This window comes from Argiope bruennichi, chromosome 3, assembly GCF_947563725.1.
Source record: "Argiope bruennichi chromosome 3, qqArgBrue1.1, whole genome shotgun sequence".
Lineage (NCBI taxonomy): Eukaryota > Metazoa > Arthropoda > Arachnida > Araneae > Araneidae > Argiope > Argiope bruennichi.
In genome coordinates, this window is record NC_079153.1 from 62328758 (window position 1) to 62337966 (window position 9209).

The following is a 9209-nucleotide window of genomic DNA, read 5'->3' on the forward strand; positions in this document are numbered from 1 at the left end:
GCATGAATTTTTCTAATGGATTCTATACCGTTGACATAAAGAAGGAGTTAAAAATTTAAGTGTTTGAGAAATCTAATTTGAATTGCACTTTGTAATTTGTGGCAATATAATTTCACGATTCGATTCCTAATATAAACAACTTCTGAAACATTCTTCATTATATTTCAGCAATGGAAGAAAATCATATGATTCATTTTTTGAGGAAACAATGAAAATGGTTTGAACTTCATTGTAACAACAAACTATATTGTTGAAACCCATAGATAACTATTTTTTAAAAAATTGGAGGAATTCAAGAAAAAAATTTCACAACAACTAAATGGTATCATTAAAAATAGTCCTTTTTTTTAATTTTAAAATGATGCAAAATAAACTTTTGTGTAATCATATTTTTGAACGTTATAGAGAAAAATAACAAAGCCTCTCTTAATATTCAATAAATTAAAATTAAGAGAAAAATCATGGAATAACTTACACTCGTCAAGAAGAGACAACACAAGGTGAAATTTTAAGAACACCTGAAACACTCCAATGTAAAGTAATAACGTCCGCCCCTATTAATATTACAATAATAAAAATAATATTGAAATGGCAATTTGCATTTTTTCCAGGACATGTTACCTATTTGCCCCCTATAGTTATTCTGAAATTCAAATATTAATTATTTTCAACGAATAAGTTCGAAAATTAAGGGAAACAAGGACCATTATGTTCAAGTTTTCATTTACATTGGCTTTTAAGAATATTAATTTATTTTCAACAAATGGTTTTTACTTTTCAAAATTAATTGAAACATCCACTTCAGAGCAGATGAGACCAATTACTATTAAAACAAATCTGAAGATATATTGTGCAGGAGATGCAGGGAAATTGTTTACTTTCCTATAGTTTTTTTTAAAAAAAATATTCAAAACATTTCATGCCACTATAATATTTAGTAGCAATTAAAACTGAAGACAGCTCTGTTAATGTTTCATATTTATGTTATTTTTTTAAAAGAGTGCACTAATTGAAGAGAACAATAACTTTTAAGAGTCTTTGTTTAGAATTATTACAACTTTCAAGTTCAGCTTTTTATTCCACAGGACAATTTATTTTCCGAAACATTTCACTTAAGAATTCTTATAAAAACAATTCATTTTCTATTTCGACTATAAGCAAGTCAAATTATAACACTTATGAAAACAAATTTCGGAAATTACACGTTAAATTTAAAAAAACGGGAAGTTCAAGAATCTCCGTCAATGGGTTCATCTGGAGTCTCCAATATGTCTGCTTTGTAAATTCAGTCAATGTGTTAAATTACGTTTCAAGTCTCGAAATCTAAAATATCGCTGAGTGCCAAGAGAGAGAGAGAGAGAGAAACACCGAGTTAAATCTATAGCCCCATCTAGTGACAAAAATGATAAATAATATTCTACAATATGTATTCACATATAAAATGCGATTTTTTGAAAAGAGAATTTTACTTAAAATATTTATTGATGCATTTACTGTTACTAAATAAATTTTAGTTCTGTAGTACACAAATAATTAAGCGCGATAAAATAAAGAAATAATGCATGAAAATTCATTTCATAAATTTAAGGTGGAACTATTTTAGTTTGTATTTTTTTTAAAGAAATAAGGTATAAAAATATTAAGTACATAATGATGTACCTAAAATAAATACTAATCTAATATATAAAATTCTCGTGTCACAGTTTTCGTTGCCATACTCCTCCGAAACGGCTTGACCGATTTTGATGAAATTTTTTGTGCTTATCCGGTATCTATGAGAATCGGCCAACATCTATTTTTCATCCCCCTAAATGTTAGGGGTAGTCCATTATTAATTAAAAACTAACTTTCCCGCCAAAAAAATCTTCCATTTTTCCCAACGCCAACTTTTCCGCCAAAAAAATCTTCCATTTTCCCCATCGCCAAATAAGTAAGGCATCAGTTGTTTTTTTCTCCCAACAGTAATTAGGCTAGGGTTAACATTTTTCGACGGATTATTTCAAACGATTCTGTTTATTTTCTTAATGTTTTATGCATTTAAAATTAAACATTGTTAATTAATCCATGTTTCACATTCATTCTGAAGTACTTTTGAATTAAAATAACACAGAATAAAGGAAATTAAAAATGTCTAATCTGCATAGCGTTACCCCAACTGGCGTAGAAAAATTTACGCATTTGCGTTGACGTAACTGGCGAAGAGAATCCACGCATGCGCATTGTTCTGATTGTTGGCATGACAACCAACGGACGATTTAAATTATTTTTAGGTTAGTTGCATGCTTTTGTAAGTAAAATGTATTTATGTTAGTTATATATTTTTTGTATATGCTTATAGTTTTAAGTACATCGTTTTTTAAGTAGATTTTTTTAAACCTGTTTTCGACCGATTATTTTAAACGATTCATTTTATTTTCTTAGTGTTTGATGCATTTAAAATTAAACATTGTTAATGAATCGATCTGTTCATGATGAATCTGAGAAATTTTTGTTGACAAATTCTTGAGATATTACATAAATTAAGAAAGATATTCTTTAGTGACCATAAAGTTTAAACGCTCAGTGACTCTATTATCAGTAATCATATTATTAAAAAAAATGCTTTGTTTCAGTAAAAAATATTATATTAATTGCAGATTAATCATTTACACTGTAATTTAAAGCATAATTTCTACGAGGGGTAACAGAAAATTAGAGAGATATATATCACGCAATAACTGAAGGCCTTTATAATATTATGAGTGAATTATATGACTATCAAAATTTGAAGTTTTAAAATATTTTGCTGAAGAATCTATTAAAGTTGGAATTGCGTAAAATGTTTAATGGTACGACCGAAGTTTTATCCCCTGCTTGGCGAAATTTTTAAAAATCGCAAACAACGGCCTTGCGAAATGTTCAAAAGCAAAGAAGCAGATGTTCAATTATAGTGCATAATAAAGATTGCCAGCTTTGGTGCGTTATCGCAACTTGGCGAAGAAGGGGGTTAAACTCCGGTTAAACCTATTTAATTATTAAAATTTAAACGAACATTAAGATTGGCGAACCGGCTGGTCGCCAAAGGCGGCTAGTAATAAATATATTTATAAAGATGTATCTAAAATAAATAATAATAATAAATTTAAATAAATGTGTTTACATTCTAATTTCAAGAAAGATAGAAAAATCAACGTTAACTGCAATATAATACAGAATATTCCAAATACTAATTGTTAAGGCTGATAATTTTTTAAATTATTTGCAGAATAACTCTCGCTTTTAATGTTTAGAAATTTGCATGTTATTTTATCTGAAGTTTGGGAAATAAAGAAAATTCAATGTAACTTTTATTGATTCCCATAGAATAAACTTTGGCAGTTTTGTTTGGCAAAGTCCATTATTATATTAAAATTCAGTAAATATTACTAATTAATTTGAATAGAGTTCTGAGTATAAAAATTATTCAGAAATATTGTTGTAAGATTTAATTCTGTATTTAATGAGAGACCATATCTTGTGTGGTTAAAAATAAAAATAAAACTTCGAATTAAAATAGAACACCAAAATTAAAAACAATATAAAATTTTGTGATGTTAATAATGATTGGGATAAAATTATAGTATTCTTTGAAATAAATTTAAATAGGTTATTTATCCATCCATATGAGTTACTAAGAAATATATATACTTATAAAAATTAAGCTATAAATAAAAAGAAATAAGTTACGTGAAAGTTTTCGTATATTCACAAATTTGATTTGGGAATAAATTCTCATTTAGCGTTATTTTTTTATATATTAATAGCATTTTTTAATGAAATAAAGAATTCATACATTTTTTGTAGGCAATACAAAGTATCAAACATTCAGATTTACCAAAATCGACTTTTGCATCGACTAATAAGAACAAATGACGAGATTTGCTCTCAAACATACCAAATGTTAAAAAAAGTATAATTTCACATTTTTTTATCACCATTATTTTTAAAAATAGGATAACATAACTTTATTACAGAATGTAGACTTCCATTATAATATTCCTTACTTTAAGATTATCGAGAATTAATTACATTTTTGTGACTTTTTTTCTCTGCTATTGAAAGGGAACAAATAAAAATCTATTAATTGGATTGTCTGGATTAGAATTCCACATTCGTTCGTTGAGAGCCTTGATATCGAAAGAATGTTTATCATTAGGATTAATTACAGTTTGATAGGGTTTATCACTGTTTGATGCCTATCGTTTATTTAAAGATATCAAAAATGACTGCCAATTATTTAATTTAATTAAAATGTGATTAACAAAATTTCTTTTTAGTATTTGAAATTGAATAGTAAAGCGTCCATTATCATCATCTTTTTTCTTTATAAAAATAAACTTCTTATCTCAAGTTTCTCGTGTATTTAAATAATAATGTGCATTTTATGTTCAGTTAAAGATTTAGAATAGTCAGATATAGAAGAGTCAGTATAGATATAGTCAGTAGATAGAATAGATATAGTCAGTATATAGAATCAAGTTATGCTCGTCGATCACCATTTTTTCTTTGTAAAAAAATACTTAACTCGAGTACGCGTATATGTGCATAATACTGCTTTTTCAGTTCCTACTATTAGTTCACACTCTCCCTCTATGTATATGTATATATTTATATATCTTGTTCAAATTTTCAATCGTTAATAAAATACTTTTTGTTCATCCATTCAGGTTCAAATACATTCTTTTTAAAACTTGTAGTGGATAACACTTGATGCTAATAAAGTTTTTTTCAAATATTAATTAATTAATTAAATTTGTCCAGTAATTTTTATTTGGTCGCCAAATCCATCGCCATGTCGCCAAATGGTCGCCCAGCTCTGAGATTACTGACGCGAAACTCGATCATAAATAATATAAGATATATATAAATAATATAAGAAAATAAGTAGGAATTGACTTTAAAATTTTGTACATATTACTTTTTATGTTTAACTTCGAAGTACTACGAAAAATAATCGAATATTATTTATTAAATAAATAAATAGAATATTATTATTTACATAATATGGTGCGGTTTACGTTCTGATTCAAAGTATAATTTAAAAAATCGAATATACTTGTGGATAACCATTTTTTTCTTTGTAAAAATAAACTTCTTTACTCGCGTTTCTTGTATATTATACATAATACATTGCTACCTTTTGTATTTAGCTTCGAAGTACTGTGAAAATAATCGAGTATTATTTACTAAATAAATAAGAAGTGAAGAAACGACGAATATTATTACCGTATCATTTATATAATATGTTGCGGTTTGCGTTGTAAAAGGAATTGAGTACGCTTATCGATTATCGCAGCTTTTTCTAATATGAAAGTAAATTTCACTCCTTTAGTTTTTCATATATTTACATAATATATACTTGTAGCACCTCTTTTCCCCCTTGAGCAGAGAGCGCCCCCTTGTGGCGCTTTACAGAAGCCCCTTGTGGAGTTTACAGACAATCAGCTGAACGGGAGATCTGCACCCTGAGGTCGACTTTTTCCCCATGTCAACCCTTGTGCTAATGCCGATTGCTTTCGGCTGGAACCGGTGGAATCCCTCCACCATATTGTTTACTTTAACCTAATTGTTATGTGTGTTTGTAAATTTTGTAGTGTAGCTGTGTTTATGTAGATTAAAAATATTATATTTAAAACCGGGCAGTTCATTAGAAAATCACAACACACCCACTATATACTGCTTTTTGTATTCAGCTTCGAAGTACTGTGAAAAGAATAGGCTATTATTTATGTAAATATATAAAAAGAAAAGAATTGAATATTATCACCGTATAATTTACATAATATGATGAGTTTTGAATTCATCTTCAGAGTAGAGTAAAAAGAATCGAATATGCTCATCCATTACTACCCCCTTTTTCTATATAAAAATAAATTTCTCTTCTCGAGTCTCCCGTATATTTACATAATACGGAACTGCTTTTTCTGTGTTCAGCTTCGAAATACCGTGAAAAGAATCGAACATACGGATTGGTTAATTCCACCCTTTTCTTTATAAACTTCTCTGATCTAGTTTTTCTTATATTTACATAATACGATACTATGTTTTGTGTTCAGCTTCGAAATGCTGTGAAAACAATTAAGTATTATTTATGTAAATATATAAAAAGTAAATAAATTAATATTATCATGATATTATTTATATAATATGGCCAGTTTTGAGTTCAGCTTTAAAACAAAAACAAAATAAATCGATTACTACCGCCTTTTTCAATATAAAAATAAACTTATCTCCTCGAGGTTCTCATATACGTACGTACATAATACAGAACTGCTTTTTTTGTATTCAGTTTCGAAATATTGTGAAAAGAATCGAGTGGACATTTTCAATCTCTTCCAGCTCATGAATTGAATGCCAATTTTGATGCCAAAATCAAATGCCAATATCATGTATATTTCTTATTATGCTTCTGACTAAGACGTGTTTACATACCAAAGATAGGCATTCTATCGCTGTAAATTTGGTGTAAGAATCATGTATCAAAATTCTTCCAATCAGCTTGTTGCGTTCGCATTGAAAAATCGATAGATATATATGTATCGACTAACAATTAACACCGATATATATATATGATTAGAAATTCGATATAGATTTATAATTTTAGAAATAAAATTATATACCAAATTTCATCTGTCTACACACAACACTTTTGAGTTGAATATATTTCACTCAAAATTTTATATAAATTTAAAATTCGATTTTAAATACTGCATCAATTGTCTTTCTTTTTCTTTTAGTTTTTTGAGTTATCAAAAGAGTTTATTAATAAAAGTAATTTCTTGAATATCAAATCTAAAAAATAAAAAAAAAAAGATTTTTTAAGTTTTAGAGATGTAAAAAATAAAGATTCATCAAAATTTTGTTGTTGATTTTTTTTGACGATTTCAGAATGCTTCTTTTTGTATAATTTACATGTGAGAAAGTAGATAGGTAAATGAAATATCTTAAAATAGGCTTTTGAACTACAGAAATGTGCTTTCTAGATTGTGGTGCCATCTGTCTTATAAAGAAAATATGACTTAGTAATTAATTGCTTTCTATGAAAGAAAATTTTATGTCTAACAGAATTTTTTTAACAGATTTTAATTACAAATTTTTCATTCATTGATGAAAAATTTGTAATCAGTTCGTGTGATTTTTTGAAATGATTCACATTTTTTTTTCCGTTCTCCGACAAAGATATTTGATGAGTTAAAAAAAAAAAAACGAACATTAATTGAATGAATTATACGACTCATTTTCATAAGAATAATTCCATCACCTTTTCTTTATTGAACTTACTCAAAAATTAGAATTTGGAGAAAAAAATTAATTTATTAAAGATACGATAATACGCCATACTTTTGAGTGAACAATAAGTAACTTATTAAAGAGAGTGTATAATTGATCGAAATTCGTGAATATAAATTTCCGGTTCTGAAAAATTTAAAAAGTTTCGTTATTCCTCCTTTAGCATATTCTTTTATATTAGTCAAATGAATATAGTCCGCATACAGTTACAGTTACAACACATACATCATCATGCACATACCAATCAATAAAAATAATTAATAGTGAATTAAACTCATATAAAATATTGGTTATAAATATTTTAACATTGAAAGCAACTAATTTAAGAGAAAATTTTGAATCTGAATTTTAGGTCAAAAGTGCAATTAAATTGTCTTCACAGAATAAATCGATAAATAAAAACAATTAATGAAGATATTATGAATTTATATTTCAATCTAAGGCATATATCTAGCATTTCAGAAAGGATTCTGAGATTCCCGTTCCAAAAGCTTTTAGACTATTAGATATTAAGCAGATAAGCAAATTAAATAAATATAAAAAAAGCACTCATAAATCTGCACTCAAAACGATTTTTTAAATTTTCAACAAAATTATTATTTTCAGATCATAATTTCTCTTTGTATATTTCGTATATGAGAAAATAATATCGAATTATGAGACATATAAATGTTTACCTTAAACAAAAAATACCTGTAAATCCAAGTGCATCTTTATTATTTTAAAATACATGTACAGTAGTATTTTACTCAGAATAATTAAGGAATAAAACATTAGTAAGGATAAGAGAAGCCATTTTCAGACATTAGTACAAAAAGCCTTCAATCTCTACTAAAGCACCAAAGCAAAAATTGAAATATATCCTTCAAACGAAGCACAAAAAGTAACTGACTCTGGGTTTATGTTTTCACAAATATTTGTTCTCTTTTATTTCATTTATTATGACAAATCAGACACTGATATTCATTTTAAAAATACCAAATTCTTTGTTTTCTTTTACAATATATTTTAGTTTTTTTTTTATCCATTTTAATTCTGAGAAAGAATCTAAGGCTAGTCATATATTATTTAATTTGATTCTACATTTTTATTCATTGCAACTTTGGATTTTACTCGAGTGTAATTTATTTTTAACTTCATCAATCATGTTTTTATATCAATACGTAAAAGTCACACATAATATATATTTCAATATTTAATATTTTTGAGTTTAATATAATACCGTATGATTAGCTAGTCAAAATGGTTTATGCCACAATAAACTCTAATTCCCATGTTTTCTAAATTTTTCTATATACCTCATAACCAGTTTTCTACACTTTTCTGTGTACCGCATACAATTTTCTACATTTTTCTGTATATTCCATACAAAGTTTTCTATATTTTTCTGTGTACCCTATATAAAGTTTTCTACATTTTTCTGCATACCCCAGAGTTTTATACATTTTTCTGTATACCCCACACAGTTTTCTACATTTTTTGTATACCCCACACAGTTTTCTACATTTTTTGTATACCCCGTACAGGGTTTTCTCATTTTTCTGTACACCCCTTACAGAGTTTTTACATTTTTCTGAATACTCCGTTTTCTACATTTTCTGTATACCCCAGACAGTTTTTCTACAATTTTTGTATACTTTAGACAGTTTTCTACACTTTTTCTGTATACCCCGTACAGAGATTCCTGCATTTTTGATTTCATATAAGAAATGAAACTGCTAAGTATGTCATTTGATTGAAATGTTTTGTAATTCTTAACATAGGAAAGTAATTACGGATTGAATGCATTGTTTAATAATAATTAAAAAAATAACATCACCAAGAAAAAAGAAATATTTTATTTTTCTTCTTCGTCCAAATCAGACTATATAGTATATATAATTGTATATATCAGATTATGA